Source organism: Microtus ochrogaster, chromosome X (assembly GCF_000317375.1).
Source record: "Microtus ochrogaster isolate Prairie Vole_2 chromosome X, MicOch1.0, whole genome shotgun sequence".
Lineage (NCBI taxonomy): Eukaryota > Metazoa > Chordata > Mammalia > Rodentia > Cricetidae > Microtus > Microtus ochrogaster.
This window is the reverse complement of record NC_022026.1, coordinates 34,394,395-34,415,406: the sequence shown is the minus strand read 5'-3', so window position 1 is coordinate 34,415,406 and position 21,012 is coordinate 34,394,395. Positions and strand designations below refer to the sequence as shown.

The 21,012-nt window shown below is 38.0% G+C and overlaps 1 pseudogene; it reads right to left on the bottom strand.

Annotated features, from left to right (window-relative positions):
• Positions 1-684: 684 nt before the first annotated feature.
• Positions 685-1,579, bottom strand: LOC101991756 (annotated as a pseudogene).
• Between the last annotated feature and the right edge of the window lie 19,433 nt (positions 1,580-21,012).

Genomic DNA, 21,012 nt, shown 5'->3' with positions numbered 1-21,012 from the left:
GAGAGAAAACATTAAAGCAACCTTCATAAAGTCATTCACAGAACAGCAAAAATATGGCCCTTCAATCTTGCTAGCACAGTAAAATTCATGTTACTTTAGACCAGAGATAGAACACTTATTTTTGTGCTAAGCATGGTATTGACAGAAGAACAAAGACATTTTCGTTTTATTTATTTATTTATGAAAAAAAAACAGATTTGGTTTAATATTGCAAAAATAGAAAACAAACCCAAGCACTACACACTAACAAACATACTACAACCCAAGAAAGGGGGCATGCAGAGGCTACAATCATAAGCTAAATGTTTACAGGGGACCACAGAACTGTCTATGACCCCGTTGTGGCAGTGGTGGTACAAGCAAATACTATATCTGGAGATACCAGTTCCCACCCCAGCAAAACCTTATTTTCACACAACAGTAAAAGGCATAGTCACTTAAGAGTATGCAGTCCTCACAACAAAGACGTGGACCTGCTGTGTTTTGGTGGCTTCACTGGCTCTTTTTCCAAGCTGATAGTACTACAGCAACAAATAACAAACAAGGCCTCATGGCTTCTGGCTGATCCGGGCACCTTCACGGGCACAGAGGTGAATTTCCATCAGTCTCAGTCTTGGCTGCAGTTCCGTATCTCACTCCAAGGAGTAGGTAATGACAGCAGCTAGCCCACAACTGAGATTCCCTTTAGCCTTGGAGGTTCTTATTTAGGACCCTGTTCTTGTGAACACAGGCGGGGCACAGCATGTTGTCCTCCAGGTGTGGGGGCGCAAAGGTACAGGCTGGCAGCAGGAAGAGGGCAATCACTTTCCCCTTCTTCTCAGGTACCCAGGCTTGTCCAGTGTGGAACTGCAGCCTAACCCATCCTCTTGAGTCTGCTGGAAGGCTTCTCCCATGGACCACTCATCACAGATCCCCGTATGTCTTGGGTGTTGTAATGGACTGCAGGGCCTCGTTCTTGTTAGCATTGTCTACAGTCCTGGACCAAGACACCAACACTGCCTCAGACGCAGTTGTGGTCACAGTGGTCGTGCTGACTTCTTCATAGAGGACAGGAGGTTCAGTAAGGGTGGGCATCTGCTCCTCAGGTACAGGGACCATTTCAAGAGGAACTATCACCTGAGGACATGACTCTTGTCCCTCCTCCGTCTTCGTCTTCATTTTTTTCCAACATATCTTCACCCTGGCCTCTTTCGGTGTGTCAGGAATGTTCTCTAATTCAGGCATTTGTTTGGGGAAAGAATTTGCAAGAAGTCGTTTGTAAGTCTCTAATTTCTGGCCTTTGCTGCTCAGCTTCTGCTTCTTGCACCATTCCCGCAAAATGTCTCCGTGAATCAGGTTCACTGGGGGCAGATAATCCAGTAGAGGAGGAACTGGTATTTTCCTAGGAGTGGGTTTTGGAGTCTCAGCATCTCCTGTTTTCTTGTTTGATTTACAATCGTCCTCTTTTGCTGTCTTGTTTGCTCTTTTTTTTCTTTGCAGGGGGCTTTGCAAAGGATGTGCTCGGTTGACTACACATCAGGCAGTCCACTTCTCTTTGCTCTCTTGTGCTGCTCAACTCCTTGTTTCCAGCATCCTCCATCTTCGAATTAGATGAAACCGCCAAAAGAAAATTCTTCCCGACATTTTCATTTTAAATATGAAGTTAAAGCACAAAGTATGTAAGTGCTTTGTAGAGCTACCATAGAGAAATCCCCAAATCCCTGGAACTCCACGTGTCCACCAACACCAGCACACACTTTCCTTTCCATGTGTCATCCATTCAAGTTATATAAGGAAAGGCATGTTGCCAATCTGAGAACATTGTAATGAAACTCCTGGCCTGATACTCATAAAGAAAATCCCAGGGACAGATGTTGAGCAGCTGAACTAAAAGGTACTACACTCACTAGTACAATCACGAATTCAGCAACAGTTTGGGAATCTTCAGGGCTCTCATTTCTCTAAGCTGTCTATGAGCACAGAGGTGACCTTTAACTACTAATAAGCCACATGAGCCTGAGTCTGCTCCTTGATTTTAGACATGGAGACTTTAGAAACATACTCAGGTAACAAAAACTTTCAACAACCTAGACCCATGCACTTAATATACAAGACATCACTTATTAAGGATTGAAGTATATACCTATAAAATAATGTGCTAGTTTCTACTGGGATGATGGCTTCATCCCAACTCCATAAAATCAGAAGTACCTGCAATCAGGACCTTTCTAAATCTCACTCTGAGTATTTCATCATCTAGCTGTTCATTGCATTGATGTGGGATTCCCCTTTGCATGCTGTGAATACAATTGGTTAATTAATAAACAAAACTGGTTTGGCCTGATAAGGCAAAAGAATAGAGATAAGCAGGAAAAACTAAACTGGATGCTGGGAGAAAGAAGGATGAAGTGAGAGAGACACCATGTAGCCCCACAGGAGACAGATGCTGGAACTTTAGCCATTAAGCCACAGCCATTTGGCTACACACAGATCAATAGAAATGGGTTAAATTAATATGTAAGAGTTAGCCAATAAGAAGCTAGAGCTAATGAGCCAAGGAGTGATTTAAATAATATAGTTTCTGTGTGGTTATTTCGGAGCTAAGCTTCAGAAAACAAACTAGCAGCCTCTTTTTAAAATACTCCTTGTAGCAAATTAACAATACTAACTAATCTGTTTACCTGGGCTTAGTAAACTATTCCTGAAAATTGAAACCTAAATAGTGATGGGAGTATTGACTTTGCTGACCTGTCCAGATCTTGTCTGCTGAACCTGGCATCTGAGGACCTGAAAGAATGGGGCAGACTAAAGTCTAATGCTATAGACAACCTTACTTTAGTTCCAGTGTACTTTTATATACTAATGTAACAAAGAAAACAATGATCAAAGGAAGGTTGTTTGAGTTCAGAAAAACATGATCAGAAAAACATGTAAAGAAATGCCGGTAAACACATACTAAATGTTAACAGAGCAACCCTTTACCAGAGCTTTCTCAGGATAGACCTATTTAAACACAATTGCCTGGCACATAGTATAGATTATATCTGGGGATACATGAAAGCAAGGCAGAAAACCATGTCCAGATTCAGGGCACACTGACTAAATTGGGTTTTACAGCTATGCTCTGACATCCAACAAGAATAAACACATCTTATAAGTTGAATGTATATGTTTGTCACAGGAGGCACAAATTCACAACCAAGAAGAATCCAGGAACAAAATGCACCTGAGGTAAAAGGCTCCTGCCTTTTTTTTTTTCCTGGAGCCTCTCTTATAGTTACTTAAGGCATTGTTCCCCATGAGTCATTCTTTGAGCATGCTCCAAAAGGGGGGAATCACCAATGTTTGTCAGGTCATATTAAAATTATAGGTTACCTGAGAACCTAGTTGGATTGGCTTCTGAAGTATGTGGGGGAGCACCTTATGGGACTGATCACCTAACCTATGTGGTCTGCAGTAACTCTGTTAATGTCAGAATTGAATTGAACTGTAAGGCAACTAACTAGTGTCAGAGAATTAGTTGGTGGAAAACAAGCAAAGCAGCAACAATGCGAAAAGGAACAAAAACAAAAACCAAGAACACCTATTTGGTCTCCAAAATGTTCTGTGTTGTGTGTTAAGCATATAGATTCAACCACAAAAAAATCCATTTTTCTCTATATAATGTTCTGTGTAGAAACACAGACCAAAGATTTAGAAACACCATACCCCTTTAGGAAGAAAAAGTCATTTATCAAGTTTTTCTACTGCTAAAAAATGTCGCCTTGATGGATATGGCTAAACAGAGCATTGAAGGAACGGAAAGGTCTGTCGTTTCTAGAAATCAACTTGTTGAGTTTTCCCCGTTTCCAAACTTAGTCAAAGTAATATAGTTTTAATAAATACAGACCTAATGGAATAGCATTATTTGAGCTTATGAATTGTTAAGCCTATTTTTTGGTAATGATTAATGATGAATCATTTCATAAAGCTGAGGCGATTCATCATCGGAACAGCATGGATTTACAAAACAGGTGTGCTGGAAGTCTACAAACTCCATAATACCAAGTTTTCCTCTCTGTAACTTGAAGGTTTCCAAGCCACCTGCAAACAGGAACAGAGCAAGGCAAGTAGGCGGTAGCTGTACTCAGCTCCCCGCCTTCTCACATCTTCACGGGATCTAATACATTCATCTCTAACAAACTGCAAATGACAGGTAGAGTCCAATTTCAAAAGAGGTCTAGCAGTGGTATCTGAAAAGATTGTGCAGTTTTTATAGCAGTGTTTTTCTTTCAAATATTTTGTCCCTGCTGTGCTATTTTAAAGGATTTAAAAGAAAGAGAAGAGAGACAAAAGGAGAGCAACAAAAATGCATCTGCTCCAGAGTTCAGATGTTTTAAAACATGGGGACTGCTTCCCAGAATTATGCTACAGACAGAGAGATATATAAAGTTTATTTTAGATAGAAAATACAAGGTGATGCTGCAAGATGCTGATAACTGCCTCCTGAATTCCCCTCCTCTGAACTTGTAAACTCATCTCATGATGGAACGAAAATGATCATGGCCATCTTTGGGGTTCATGAAGTGTTTAGGTTATTTAAGGTGAAATTATATTAATATTAATAACCAAAAATAAAAATGTTTGAATTTTGATATACATATATGACGTATATGACTATAGTTCAGTCATTATAAGAAATGTTTGGAGAGACTATAAAACAAGATAGCATAATGGAAAAAGGTTATGAATTCTATTTAAAATATGTGATTGAAAAAATATGACTGTTAGCAATAGCAGAGTATCTCTAAGTGATATTTTCAGTATGTAGCAAGCATCAGACAAAAACATGTTCAGTTTGCTATTAGAAGACAGTAAGACTTAAAGATATATCTTCCCCTTCCCCCTTCTTTGATGAGCTCTCATATTACCTAGGGTGGCCTTAAACCTCCAATGTAGCCAATGTTGGTCCTGATTCACTTAGCTCCACCTCCCAAAGCCTGGATTACAGGCACGCGCCACTATGGCCAACTTAAATTATTCTTGCTTTCTGACAAATACTGTGTGGCCTTTTTTCCCCATTGTTTTCGTATTTCTACAGATGGAACTTACTCTTACATAAAGTCAGGAATGACAGAATTTTACTTTTATAGTTTGTTTCTTTTTCGAAAAGGTTCATGACATTTATCTTTGATCATCCTCTAATCTCAAGCTTCTAGTGTCCATTTCATGTTACATTTGACTGTCTAATTGTTTGTGTTTCTCTCTATATAATAGTCTGTGTAAAAACAAATAACAAAGATCTAGAAGCAAAGTATACCTTTAAAAGGAAAATGTCATTTATCAAGTTTTTCTTTGCTAGGACAAAAAATGTCCCTGTTCTAGTTTGTTTTTTGTTACTGTGATAAACAACATGACCAAAAGCAACTTGCAAAAGGAAACAGGTTTGTCTTGATTACACTTCCACCTCTGATGGAGGAAGGTCATTGGTTAATTATAATAAAGAAACTGCTTGGCCCTCATAGGTTAAAACATAGGTGGGAGGAGTAAACAGAACAGAATGCTGGGAGGAAGAGGAAGTGAGCTCAGAGGCCATGCTCCCCTCTCCCGGGCAGACGCCATGAAGCAAGCTGCCAGGTCAGACATGCTGAATCTTTCCCTGTAAGTCTGATACTACACAGATTATTAGAGATGGGTTGATCAGGATATGAGAATTAGCCTGTAAGGGCTAGAGTTAATGGGCCAAGCAGTGTTTAAAAGAATTCAGTTTCTGTGTAATTATTTCGGGTATAAAGCTAGCAGTGTGGGCAGCGGGTGCCAGGAATGTAGCCCCACCGCTCCTATTCACTACATACCTCATAGTCTATTGATGTGGGATTCCCCTATGTATGCTGTGAATATGTTTTATTACCATTGGTTAATAAAGAAGCTACTTTGGCCCATGGCAGGGCAGAATAGAGCAAGGCTGGAAGAGATATATAAAGAGAATAGGTAAAGTCAAGGAGACACCATGTAGCTGCCAAAGAAGACAGATGCCAGAAATTTACCAGTAGGCCATAGCTTTGTGGTGATATGCAGATTAATAGAAATGGGTTAATTGAAGATGTAAGAGCCAGCTAGAAATATGCCTGAGTCATTGGCTAAGTGGTGTTGTAATTAATATAGTTTCTGTGTGATTATTCAGGCCTGGGCAGCCAGGAAAAGAATGAGCAGCCTCTGCTTACAGTCTATCACTGAAGAAAGTCGGGGAAGGACTCAAGTGTCACAAACCCACAAGACTATACAGTAAAAGTACATCTGACAGATCCATAGACAAACCCACAGAAGTATGATCCTGTGGGGAACCCAATTTGGAAAGCTTCAGGAACACCTGTCTTTTGGGTAGTTGCTGTCAATTCTGTAGAAATCTTGTAAAGTCACGGCTCTTCTTCCTTCCATATTGGGAATCATCCCAAAATATCCCAACAATGTATAAATCTTCATTGAGATAACTTCTTCCTGTATGGGTAACTGGATGACTTTTCCCACACTTTGGGCTACTGGTGTAAAAGCGTTCACTCAGCCAAACCTTTGTTCTCATAGTCAAATCTACAAAAAGCTAGTCCCCCACAATTATCCTCATTGACAGGACTTTCACAAAGAAAGGAGCCCTGTAAATATGTGGTCACATAAGAACCTCAATAAGGCATTGAGTAGGGAAAAGAGTATATTTGCTCTTACTGACTAAAACTGTTTGCAAGTAAATATATTAATACACATAAGTCTTTTTTATCATGTTCCATTTATTCTTTCTATACTCTTTCCAATGTTCTCTCAATGTTCCTCACTCTTCCTTGTTGTTCCCTCTTGATGGTCCCTCTTGATGCTCCTCCTAATCCTACAAGGTTTCCAGTTTATATATCCACACAGACATAGTTAGCAATTCCATAGGCGATAACAATAGTACCAAGCATGCATTTCTTAGGGCTAACAAGATGGATGGAGACTGACAAGCCTTTTGTCTCAGAAGGGGTGTGGCTGTGAAGATCTCCTGTAATATTGGGAGAATTAGGATAGCACTTGGTCCCCAGGCTAAGTATCAGGGTGATGTTGGGGAGCTGTATCTGCTGCCACCCAGGTGAGAAGGAATTCCTTTCTCTGGGGCTGGTTTATTGACACAAGCTTTTTTCTTATATATTTTAGGGATAAAGGTACAAACGGTTAATTTCCTAGACTAAGACCTTGTGTCAAATGAAAGGTGAAGGTAAGTACAGAATATTAATAGCTTGTTAGAGTAAAGCAAAAGTCAGTAGATTACACCTTCCTGAGTCTGCTGCTAGAGAAAGGAGGGCCACTCAGACCTGTTTATCAATAAAAGCAGACATAATGTCTCTCCTGCTCAGTGCCTATTGCCCAGGGTGCCTTTCTTGTCAATAAGTCCTGTCAATAAGGATAATTGTGGGGGACTAGCTTTACATAGATTTGACTATGAGAAGAAAGGTTTGGCTGAGTGAATGCTTTTACATCAGTGCCCACAGCTTGGGAAAAGTCATCAAGTTTCCCAAACAGGAAGAAGTTATCTCAACAAACAATTTATGCTACCACTGGAGTATTTTGGGATGAATCATACTATGAAAGGTAAAAGATCCATGGCTTTACAAGATTTCTACAGAATTGACAGTGACTATCCAAAGGACAGGTGTTCCTGAAGCTCTGCAAATCAGGTTCCCCAGAGGATCATACTTCTGTGGGTTTGTCTATGGATCTGTCAGCTGTACTTTTACTATATAGTGTTGTGGGCTTGTGACACTCAAGAAGAAACCATGGAGGGCTCCTGCTTCCTGGATTGCACCCAGATTCACGTTCAACTACCTTTCTTATACAGCCTAGGCCAACCTACCTAGGGATAACATAACTCACAGTGGGCTAAGGCCCTTCTACATAAAGTTGATATCAAGAACTGACTGTAAGAAAGAATGGGTCTCTGACTCTTTTGCTTGCTCTTGGGACTTTTTTCCTTCTTTTGGCTTGCCATGTCCACCTTGATATGAGAGTTTTTGCTTCATCTTATTATATTATCTTTTGTCATGTTTGATTGTTATCTCTTAGATGTCTGTTCTTTTCTAATCAGAAACATAAAGGGTTTCTGGATAGAAGGGAAGTTGAAGAGGAACTAGGAGTAATAGAGAGAGGGAAAACTATAATCAGAATATATTGAATGAGAATAGAATCTGGCCTGGCAGTGGTGGTGCACGCCTTTAATCCCAGCACTCGAGAGGCAGAGGCAGGCAGATATCTGGGAGTTTGAGGCCAGCCTGGTCTACAAGAGCTAGTTCCTGGACAGGCACCAAAGCTACAGAGAAACCCTGTCTTGAAAAACCAAAGAGAGAGAGAGAGAGAGAGAGAGAGAGAGAGAGAGAGAGAGAATAGAATCTGTTTTAATAAAAGAAATAAGTTAAAAAGATAAAAAAGGAAAATAAAATAATAATTAAAAAAGAGCATACCCTCAAAGGTATAACCACAGACCACTCTTATAAAGACAATTCTTCAATTAACTTCCTTCAACCCAGATTATTCTTAATTTGTGTAAAGTTGACAGCTTAAGCTAAGTATGATAGTCACTTTGATGCATGGGGCTAAATAGAGCACTGAAGGAATGAAAACATATGCCATTTTGCAGATTTATTTGCTGGAGTTTCCATATCCAAACATTTTCTTCATCCATTTATATGTTGATAGGTGTCTATTTATATGTTGTAGTTAGGGTTAATTACTTTTTTTTTTTTTTTTTTTTTTTGGTTTTTCGAGACAGGGTTTCTCTGTGGCTTTGGAGCCTGTCCTGGCACTAGCTCTGTAGATCAGGCTGGTCTCAAACTCACAGAGATCCACCTGCCTCTGTCTCCCGATGAAACATCATATCCAACAACTTGGGGAAGAAAGGGTTTATTTGCTTTACACTTCCTTTATCATCAAAGGAAGTCAGGACAAGAACAAGGCAGAAACCCACAAGCCCAAGCTGATGCAGAAGCCAGGGAGAAGTGCTGCTTATTGACTTCCTCCTAGTGGTTTGCTCAGTCTGCTTTCTTATAGAACCCAGGACTACCATGAAAGGTATAGCCCTACCCACAATGGGCTGAGTCTCCCCTAACCAATCACTAATTAAGAAAATTTCCTACAAACTTCCCTATGACCTGATTTTATAGAGGCATTTTCTTAGTCGAGGTTCTCTCTTCTCAGATTACATTAGCTGTGTAAAATCTGGATGAGGGAAGAGATGTGATACTGTCCTAAGACTCAGAATACAAGGATCTAAGTAGCAGAATCTCCAGTACATTATAACAAGAATAATGGATGATCTGGAAAATTCACTTTTTTCCTGCCATTTTGTGTTATTTGTACCTTTAATGCATGGGATGATCTTGATACATGTAGTCTCAAGGGTAGATTTTCTTTATTTATTCCACAGGTTTAAATACCAAGTTCTTTCACATACCAATTTGAAAATATACCCAGAGATGGCTTTTTTTTCTAGCTACTTAGGAATCCTATAGCCTGTTCACATTGGCGTATAAAATTAACCATCACAGAAAGTGTCAAAAAAGAAAAAAATTACAGACTCCCAATTTAGCTGAATATAAAAGATATTTCTTTTGTCATCATTAAATTTATTTATTAAGACAGGGAGAAAATTCAGATGAAAAATTAATGAAAGAAGACACAAAAGTGATAAAGATGAGTAATGAAATCAATAAAAATTATTCCGACATTGAAAAGTGAAAGAGTTTTTCCAGATTATGCCAAAAGCAGTAATTCATTAAGAGGAAGTGATAAATTTTGAATAGAAGTAATGAATAGCCTTTTGGATTGTTTAAGATTCCGAATAGTGAAGTGGATCATATGAATAAAATTGAGAAAATATTTAAATTTCTTCCTGATTTGACACAAAGTAATGCCATTGATTAAGATATTTTAAACCATACTACAATAAACACATCGACTCAAAACTCATTGATGAGGATCATCAATTCAAGTAGCATTTATTTACTACTAGTCATGCTGTATCAAAATATAGTAGAATACCTCATGGCTTACAAATGAAATAAATTTGATAGAATATTTTTCTGGATTTGTATAAACTCCTAAAGCTGTACATGGTATTACCAATAATGTGTTGTGAAGCTGAAAGAAACGTGTAAAAAACTGTCAGTAATAAAAAATTGATCAACCATGCTAGAGAGAAAATTGACTTCTCTCAAAATGTGTGCAGGCAAAACTGCAGGAAAAAATGGTATCATTAGAGTCTACCGAACAACTAATTAGCAGAAGTATTATATTATTTTCTTATATTTTGCTTCACATTTGTGTGATGTGACAGTTTTAGAAGGCATAATTGCTTTATGGTGAAATCCTTTCTTAAAGTATAAAAGATGCCTCTTCCTGAGTAACAAATCACCCTGAAAGTTAGTGGCTAAAACTAGTGTCTTATTTTGTAATATCTGTGGAGCAAAGATTCCAAAGTGCCCTAGGTTAATCTTTTCTGAGATATTGGTTGTGGCTGTAGTCACCTGAAGAATTGATTGAGGCTAGAAGATGCATTTGTATAATGGCTTAATCTTCTGACTGGCAAATTATGAACGTTTTTGATGGGAAGTCTCAATTGGTCCTCATATCTTCAATCGGGTCACTTACAACATAATAGCTGACTTGCCCCAGAGTGAGTGATTCAAGAAAGAGCAAAGTAAAAGTCACAAAGTCTTTTACCATTTAGCCTCAGGATGCCTGCACTATCGCTTTTGCTTTATTTTACTCATTACTTAGGTCAGCACTATTTAGCATGTGAAGAAACCACATAAAATTGTAAATACCCAGAAAGAAAAGTCACTAAAGTTCATTTTGGAAGCCTGTTACCACAGCCCTGTCTCTGGCCACCGAAGATTTATGTTCTTTTCATATGAAAAAAATTCACTCATTCTCCTCTATGTCTCCCAAAATTTGATACCATTTGATCATTATCTGTGAGACTCTCCATATTTATATCACATCTTTGTATAAATGAGACTCCTCTCTTGTAGGGCATCTTTATGCATAGTTCTTCATGGTCCACAGACCTATCTACTAAAAAGCTCCTCTTTACTTGCTCCTCTCATACTCAATATACATAATGGTGGTAGTTGCATAATCTTGGTAATCGCAATAGATATCTAAGACACAGTTTTAGGGATTTGGAGGGCCTTTTAAAGAAAGACTTCTTTACTTTTACTCATGTATATGAGTGTGTGTCTGTATTATGTAAGAAAGCAGACTGAGCAAGTTTTATGAAGAAAGGCAGTAAGAAGGACCCCTATGGCCTCTACTTCAGTCTCTGCCTCCAAGTTTGCGCCTTGAATTTCTGCATGGACTTCATTCATAATGGACTATAATCTGTAAGATGAAATAAACCATTATTTTCTCAAGTCACTTTTGATCATATTACAGCCATAGGAAGCAAACTAATAAGCTATGTAATATAGATCCTCTGTCCTCCAGGTTCCAGTGATAATTCCCATTTCTAAGACCTTTTCTGAAGTGTTGTAAAAGTCCATTAGAATTGTGCTAATAGTCTATTCCATGTTCATTAGGCTTTCATTACCATCTCCTCAAAATCCTTTTACATTCTATTCCCTGCCTGGCATCAAACCTCTATATTTTTGATTTTTACCATTGTTTCAGCTTGGAGGTGAAGAATACTCAAATAAAGCTGATCTGTTGAATGTTTGGATCTCAGAAGCTTGTGCTACTGAGTGGGGAGTGAGGATCAAATTTGATGATGAAAAGATTATTTGGTAAAGGATTTTAGTGTTGTAGAAGAAAAATCATTAAATATACTTTTGAGAAAGAGGATTGCAAAAGTAAAGGAGAAACAGAAAGAAAGAGAGAGTACTGGGAGGAGGGACACTAATATTGGGCAACCAGTTCAGAACTTAGTCTTTGGAGTCAGATTTTATGGTTCTAGTATTTTCATGATTTGGTACAAGTTTCCAAAATTTAAGGACAACAATATTATCTACTACATTATTTACATTTTTGTTGCTATGATGGAATAAGCTAAGAAAAATCTCTTAGAGGAGATATAGAATTTATATTGCCTTATAGGTTCAGATAGAATATAGTCTATTATGGTGTGTAAAGTACAACAGCAAGAACATGAGGCCAAGTTAGCAGTCAGGAAGCAGATTAATCACATTTCATTCACACACAGAAAGAAGAGGGAAAAAAAGACAAGAAATGGGGCTAAATTATAAAAGCTCAAACTATAGTGTCTATTGTTTCCAGCTCTGCCCTTTAAAGATAACTTAGCTTTCCCAAATGGAATTACCAACTGGGGATGAGATTTCAAATACATGATGCTATGGGAGCTATCTCTCATTCAAACTGTAATGACTACCGCACAAAAGTATTTATTCATTTATTTTGGCTGGTTGTGTGGGATGATTCCCCTCTGTAGTCTATGAATACCATTGGTGAATAAAGAAACTGCCTCAGCCTGTTGATAAGGCAGAACTTAGGTAGGCGGGGAAACGAAACTGAATGTTTGGAAAAAGGAGTCAGACTCACGGAGAAGCCATATAACACCACTGGACACAGACACCAGAATTTTACCCAGTAAACCACAGCCACGTGGCAATATGCAGTTTACTAGAAATGGGTTAAATTAAGATATAAGTGTTTGCCAATAAGAAGCTAGAAATAATATGGTTTCTGTATGATTATTTCAGGTCTGAGCTGCCAGGAAGCCAAGAAATAAACAAGCAGCTCTTTACAACAAATTGGCATGCCAACGTGGCCAACTAAAATCCATTTAAACCCTGAGAGAGCTTGAAAAGGAATTCTAAACACAAAAGAACAGAGTTAAGCATGGTTTGACAGAGGCAAATTCTTGGGTGGGCTCTGTTTGCCAGAAGCCAGCAGAGGCATGGCTCCTTTAAGAGAGGTTTTCCTGATTCAGTGGTAGCAGAAAAAAAAAAGCTGTGCTATTTAAACCTCAGCTTCCTGGGCTGTGCTGCTAGTGCGAACTCTAATGTGGTATCATTATGGAACATTTAAATGGGATTTGTGAGCAACATGCTACAATCTGCTTAATGGCACAACATAGACCCACTGTATACCTGGAACTGGGGCAATATGCACAGCTTACAGAGGCAGTGAATAAACTTCTACCATGATGAACTGGGCAGAGGAAGCAGGCAAGGCAATATTTGTCCTAGCAATGTTTCAGCTTAAGTTTTTAAGAAGCACTCCTGGATAGTAAAAAATTACAGATACACAGTAGGACAGATTCAGACAGAAAAGACCTCTAAATGAATCACAGTGTTGTATAAATGTACATAGGCTTGGAAGAGAGAAGTAAATGAGTATAGAGAATTATAAAAGAAAGTAAATGGTTTATAAAAAACAAAGACTTTAAAGAGACAGAGTAGAGATAGTCATAGATTAAAGGAATAAAATAAATGTTAAAAAGTAATAGAGTAAAAACAGTCACAGTCACATAAAGATGAAGTATGCACAGAGAATCTGGATTATGCATATTATTATGTTTTCTTTGAATTTTTTGAGTGTGAAGAAGCTAAGTACAGAGAGACATTTCATTGTATGGGCTGCTAAGCTAAACCAGCATAGATGTTTTAAGGGTATCTTGGCTTCAGAATTTGGGTCTAATATGTTACTTTCTAAAAGAGGTTCTTCTTTGATTTCCACAGAATATGAGTACCTGTGGAATACTTCCAGACTAATGTGGTTTGATACACCAAGGCCCCCTGGGAAGTAGTTATGAACTCCCCCCAAAAGAAGATACTTTGTCCAATAAACAACAGGAAGCAGTTTGGAGAAAGCTATGCCCATGTTCCTAAATATTCTTTATAAGTATTTGCTTACATTTAAAGGGAGATATGATATAGAGATTTACATTGGTATGGATTTTGGTTTATTGGTACAAATTCAAGGTTAATTTTGTTATATGTATATTTCTGCTCTTGATTAAGGTATTGTGTTTGTGCAGTTCATTTAAAAATGTAATGTATAATTAAGAAATATAGGTTAATAGATCATCTATAATAATCACGTTTGTAAACATGTTAGATTTTCTAGATGTACAAAGATGTATTTCAGATGGATAGGCATTCTTCAAACCTTTCAAATACCTTCAGACTATAGCATTTAAAATGTTTTAATAACTTAGGACTTTTCATGACAATGAGATACATCTGCTCCTGGCAGCATCAATCTACTTCAAGAGAATGATGGGCATAAAAGAGGCTCCTTATAGAGTTTGCTAGCCACTTGACAAGAAACTGCTCTTGCCTGGGCTGCTTGTTGAAATGGACATGCAGGACCCATAGTAAAATGACTGCTGAACTTGCCTAAAGGTGAGATGGTTCTTAGGGGTTCCTGCTACATGAAAGAGTCTTCCAGACATTCTACAGGACACAGAAGAAAGAAACTGATGAACTTTGCCATTACATGGCAAAACAGATCATCAAATTTCGTGCTTCATAAGTCTGCCATATACTATGGGCCTGTAAGCTGAAGATGGATGCCCCTATGGTACAAAAGAACTTTGGGTGACTGTCCAGGCAGCAAGATGTCTCTGTCAATTCTAGAGTTTTGGAAGTTGCTTACAATGCATTTCCTGTTTACTTAGGTAACATTATATCCTAATGAAGTCTTTGATCCAGTTGAAGAATAGATAGTAATTATGTAGATTTCCTTAGTTATGATAAGAGATAAAGTAGATATAAATATTATAACTGTAATTCTTGTTTGATACCTGTTTTGTTTTATGTATTTTTACTATTTAAAGTTAAGAACTTCCTTTTTATCTAAACAGAAAAGGGGAGGAGATGTGGCATTCCCTTCTGTATGTTGTGAATACCATTGGCAAATAAAGAAACTGCCTTGGCCTGTTGATAGGGCAGAACTTAGGTAAGCAGGGAAAACTAAACATAATGCTGGGAGAAGGGGGGCAAGAGTCAAAGAGAAGTCATGTAGTCCCGCTGGAGGCAGATGCCAGAACTTTAGCTGGAAATCCATAGCCATGTGGTGATACACAGATTAATTTAAATGGGTTAAATTAATATGTAAGAGTTAGTCAATAAGAAGCTAGGAATAATATGGTTGTTGTGTGATTATTTTGCGTCTGAGCTGCCGGGCAGCCAGGAGAAAAACAAGTGGCCTCTTTATAATAGGCAGGGCTTAGAATTTAATCTAGAAGGTGGTGGTGGTACATATGTTTAATCCCAGCACTTGGGAGGGAGAGACAGGTGGATCTCTGTGAGTTCAAGGCCAGCCTGGTCTACAAAGCAAGTTCCAGGACAGCCAAGGCTACACAGAGAATTCTGTCTTGAAAAATCAAAATAATAATAATAACTGAACCTAGAATCTTCACATGCTAGGCAAGCACTTAAACAATTGACTGTTGTCCCCAGCCCAACCTCATAAGAATGACATAAGGAATAAATAAATAACTCATGTACAGAGTGTGAATTTCAAGCCAATGAGATGTTTCAGCAGGTTAATGCCTTTGCTCCTAAGCAAGCCAACTTGAGGTTGATCCCTGGAACCCAAGTTGGGTAAGGTAATTAAAAAAATCCTGCAAATTGTCCTCTGACAATGATATGCAATCAGTCAGTGGTTCTCAATCTGTGGGTTGTGACCCCTTTGAGCTGACTGACCCTTTCACAGGAGCCCGCTAAGACCATCTGCAAACACATTTACATTACAATTTGTAACAGTAACAACATTACAATTATGAAGTAGCAATGAAAATAAATTTATGTTTCGTGGTAACCACAACATGAGGAACTCTATTAAAGGGTCACAGCATTAGGAAGGTTGAGAACCACTGTAATATGTAAACTTAGTTGTTTTTAAAGAAATTTTAATTCCAAACATTTATTTAGGAAGAGATCTTACATTCTCTCATTAACAATAGAGCCTTAAAAGAAATTTCAGAGTTGAGAAAGGCTATATTGTGTTTCATGATTTTTAGTAGATACTAAGATGTGATTATTAATTTTTAAAAAGATATAATTTTGCTGAATGGGGTAGTACACATCTTTAGAACTTGCACTCAAGCAGCAGAATCTGGGTGAATCTCTAGAATTCAAGGTCAGCATGGTCCACAAAGCATGTTGTAAGACAGCTAAGTCTATGTAGTGAAACCCTATTTAAAAAGATAAATTTATTTATAATTATATGTGTAAATGTATGTCTAGGTGTAGATTTATACACATGAGTGAAGTGCCCAAAGAATCCAGAAGATATTAGATCCCTCCTGAAGCTGGAATAAAAGGCAGTTGTGAGCTACCAGGCATGGTTGCAGGGAATGGAACTTATGTCATCTACAAGAGCAGCACATAATCTTAATTATTGAGCCATCTCTCAAGCCCTATGATTATTCTTTTTTTGGATTTTCGAGACAGGGTTTCCCCATAGCTTTTGGTTCCTGTTCTGGAACTAGCTTTTCTAGACCAGGCTGGCCTCGAACTCACAGAGATCCGCCTGCCTCTGCCTCCCAAGTGCTGGGATTAAAGGCGTGCGCCACCACTACCCGGCTTTCCCTATGATTATTCTTAAAATCTAAACAGAATAAGGTAGTGGACAGAAGAGAGTGAAGTAGGAAAAAATGAGTAAGTGAAACAGATGTGAATAATTTTTGACACTCCTAAAAAGAATGTACATGAATGAAAGAGGTTACTTTCTTACCTTGAGGTGGGTAAGGTAGAGAAATGAATGACCAGGATAATTTGAAGAAGAGGAAAAGTTTACTCAGACGTAATAAAACACAAGGAACTACTGGGTGTAGTTCAGTGGTACAGTTTTCCTACCATGCCTGATGCCAGTGGTTCAATCTCCAGAACCACAAAGAGAAAATAAGTCAGAATGAAACACAAAGAATTAAGACTCCTGCTGAGGAGATAAGGATGTGGAATTCAAAAAGGTACGGAGAACCAATGTTGACTCTGTCTTTACTTGAAAGGCTCAGTCATTTCTGCTAAAGTTTATCTACTTATTGAGTATTTTCTGTTCTCAAGCACTATCAGATGACTGTTTTGTGTGTGTCTTGGCAAGTGAGAAAAGCACTTTTCAAAAAGATAATGCCCATGATCTGGTAGAGTTTGTTTGCTTGTTTGTTTTTTAAAATGGTCATTAACAAGTTGTCAATATGTATATACATATATATGACATGTGTGTGTGTTTTCCATCTTTTACTTCCAATTATCACAAATGGATAGGTAAATCACTGGGCAGTTGTACTGTACCAGAAAATGGGGTGATTGTATAGAAAACACTATCTATGTCTCAGGTTTGTAAAAGTCTGCCTGTGTTTTGCTGTTGTTCAAAGAAATATATTTCCTCTAAATTGAGATTAGAGGATGGAGACCAGCCTGCTAACTATCTTACCAGGACATTGATGAACTTGCTTTCTAGGATTGTGGAAATGGAGAGTGTTAAAACAAAACAAAACAAAACAAAATTTTGACTTATCACTACCTTGTTTTTCCCACTGACATTACTTCACTCCAAGGTTGTCTAGTTTGTTTATTGTTTTCAACAAACCAAGGGAGATAGAAGGTGAAGGAAAGAAATGTTGGGTCAGCCTTTACATTTTCGGCCTGATAAATACAACCATCATCAACTACAAGTATGTTGAGAGTAGTTCTAAGGTCAGAGGGATGATTTTAAATGTCACTGGTGGCAGATTTATCACAGGAAAGAGAAGGCATCAGTGGGAAATTACAAGAGAGCTGTGATTATCTAGAGCATTTCCTCATATATTTCTTAAATTCTAAGACATAAAAACATTAATGAAATGTGAAATATACATTTTTATGTTGAATTAAGATAGGGTAGTTAGAGTTGCATTACATGCTACATACATGCTGTAGAAAGCAAATATGTATCACATTTCCTGGTTCCCAGATACCCCTTTTTGCGAATGAATACATTGTAAAGTTGCTGGACCCCCAATAGTGATTGTTCTTATGGGAAAATATCATTCATGTTATAATCGTTAAAATAGTACAGCAAGCAATAAGGATCACATAGATTTTGTTTCTCTTGCAAAATTTATGTGTCCCTTGAATACACACCTTAAAGTTATTTACCCACTGGAGAGTCTTGATTGGAATCAGTTGAAGAATGATAGCTTCCCCACAGGCAGACAGGAGATTCAAATCCTTGGGAAGTACAGACATATTAAAAATCCGAGTGCTTCCAGACTTTCAGAGAGTATTTCTGGACAGAGGGATGAAGAGGAAAGAGAAGGCTAGAAGTGAGTTTATATTTGAAAAAAAAAAAAACATGTCGTTAAAAGAAGAAGCATTTCAAGATGTTTGAGAAAGACTATTTGAAACTTTCAAGAAGTTACTGGTCCTTCTGAAATTCAATAAAGCAATGAGAAAGCATGTAAAACTAATAATCCATGATCATAAGAGAACTTTAAATGACTTAAGAAACATCCCTAAAGTCACTCAGTAAGGTGAAGCGACCCTGGGTGTGTTAAGCCACAAGGCAGCTTAAGAAAATATAGCATTTGCCTGATAGGTGAGTCAATCCCAAACCATAAGCCTAAAGCATGTGTGCATATGAGAAATACTAAATGAATTCAATAGGTTGTATTTATAGATTGATTGATTGATTTTTGTGTATGTATGAGTCTTTGGCCTACATGCATGTTTGTGTACCATGTATGTGCTTGGTGCCCACAAAGACAAGAGGGCATCAAGTCCCTTGGGACTGGAGTTACAGATGGTTGTGAGCCACCATGTGGGTGCTGAAAACCCAAGAATGGTCCTTTGCAAGTGCAAATGCTTTTAACCACTGAGCTGTCTCTTCAGCCACTGTATTTATAAATCATATATATTTAAATATAAAAGGCCATGAATTCAAAGAGTTGGAAAATGTGCGAAGAGTTGGAGGGAGGAGAGTGAGGAGGAAATTTATGTCAATCTATTATTCATATAAAATTACCCCCACAAAATTCTCAAATTGTTAATAAAACTATTATTAAACAAAATTTAAAAAGAAAATGTAACATTTAACTTTTCTTGGATCTGTACTTAGTTGTGTTTAATTTAATTAGTTGAGGTTCACAAAGTGGATGGGGCTATAAATTGGTACAAACCTTCTAAAGGGCATTTGTTATTAAATTTTCAAAGACTTTAAAAACGTATGTAACCTCTGACTTCATAACACTACTTAAAATTTCATTTTAAGAAATAATTCACTATGAATAAGGTTTTATTCACAAGATTAGTTATCCCCATCTCCTCTCCAGCCTAACATTAGAGATGATAATGAACAGACAGAAAGACATTCTGAAGATAGTGAAAGTCACTTATGATGCAACCCAGAGACAAACACTCTGATAACACTCTTCCTGGTATTAGTTTTTTCTAAACTTTTACTTGAGACTATAACACATTATCACAAATTTATAGAACAACAGAAAGATCTTCTTAATTGAAATAGTATTATATCACTTTCCTACCTCTGGCTTCTTCCAGCTACATGCCCTTGTGCTCCTTCCACCACTCTCAGTGGATAGCCTCTCTTTCTTGGAGAATTATTGTTACACAAAGGTTTTGATCTGTAGTCTTGTACCACAGAAATCTAATGGAGGGTTTATTGATCTAGAGTCATGGCATTGGTAGTACTGCATTTACATTACTTCTATAGGTCTAGGGAACAGTTCGTTTTCTTCCCTTTTTAAGCTTCTCTAGGCAACTACGATTTTTTAGCTAATGACATCCTTCTTCAAAGCCAGACATGTCGCATTTATACTCACCCTTCTTAGATGAACACATCTCCTTATGATGTCTGCAAACTAAGTTTCTACATAAAAATATTTTTAGATTTGTTTATTTGTATGCATGAGTGCTTTGCCATCATCTATGTTTATGTACCACTCATGTCCTTAGATCCTATCATGGTCAGAAGAGTGTGTCAGATATCAGATACCCAAAATCTGGAATTCTGTATAGTTGTGAGCCTCCAAGATACTGCTAGGAACCAAACCCAGGTCTTCTCTCTAAAGCAGCAACAAGTTCTATTAACTGCTGAGCCATCTCTCCAGTCCAAATTTCAATTTTTAAGGCCAGTTAAAACTGTCTTTAAAGATCACTCAGACTATTCAAGGTAATTTCCCCATCTCAAGGTGATTACAAATTTTCTTTTCTGCCAAACCCAGTTTGCCATGTATATTAATATACTAACAGTCTTTGGGAGTCATGAAATGGACAACATTGTGTTGTAATGAGGGCTGTTTGTTGGTTCCTGGCTGCACGGCTAGCATAGACCCGAAATAATCATGTAGAAATTGTATTAATTAAATCATTGTTTGTCCTATTGTCTCTAGCTTCTTATTGGCTAACTCTTACATCTTAATTTAACCCATCTCCATTCATCTGTATCACTATGTCATAGTGGCTTAGTGGCAAAGTTTCAGCATGTCTGTGCTGCGGCCAGCGCAGCCTGGATAGCCTAGACTGGCGGGGGGTGCCGGGATTGAGACACGGAGGCTTCTTTTCTGGTGGAAGAACAGCAACCTTTATTTTGCCCAGCAACCTTTTATACCTCTACTCCTTCTGTGGAGACCCACTGGCCAGAAAGAACACAAACATCCTTGTCAATTACAGACCACAAGGAAGTTCCCCTGCCGGTCAGGGGAAGTGAGGGCAGCTGGATCACAACAACTCCCCCTCTTTTATTTTATAATACCTTGCCTGTCATGGGGAATAGCCCTCTAATATTCCCTGTCTTAGGTGCCCCCAAAGTATTGCCAGTCAGTCGCTACACAGACACATAGCCTTAAACGAAGCATCCCCAGGACTGACAGTGCCAAGGAGCCAGACCAGTGCTGTAACCATCTAGCATGCACTAACTGGGTTTTAAAATTAATAAAAGCATTATTCCAAAGCCCTCTCATATGACGGTTGAGTTCCATAACAGTAGCAGAAGCATGCAATACAGTGCCATGAGTAACTCACGTAACATGATTAACTGTTGAAAAGTCCAAAGATAGTCCACTTGCTCCTG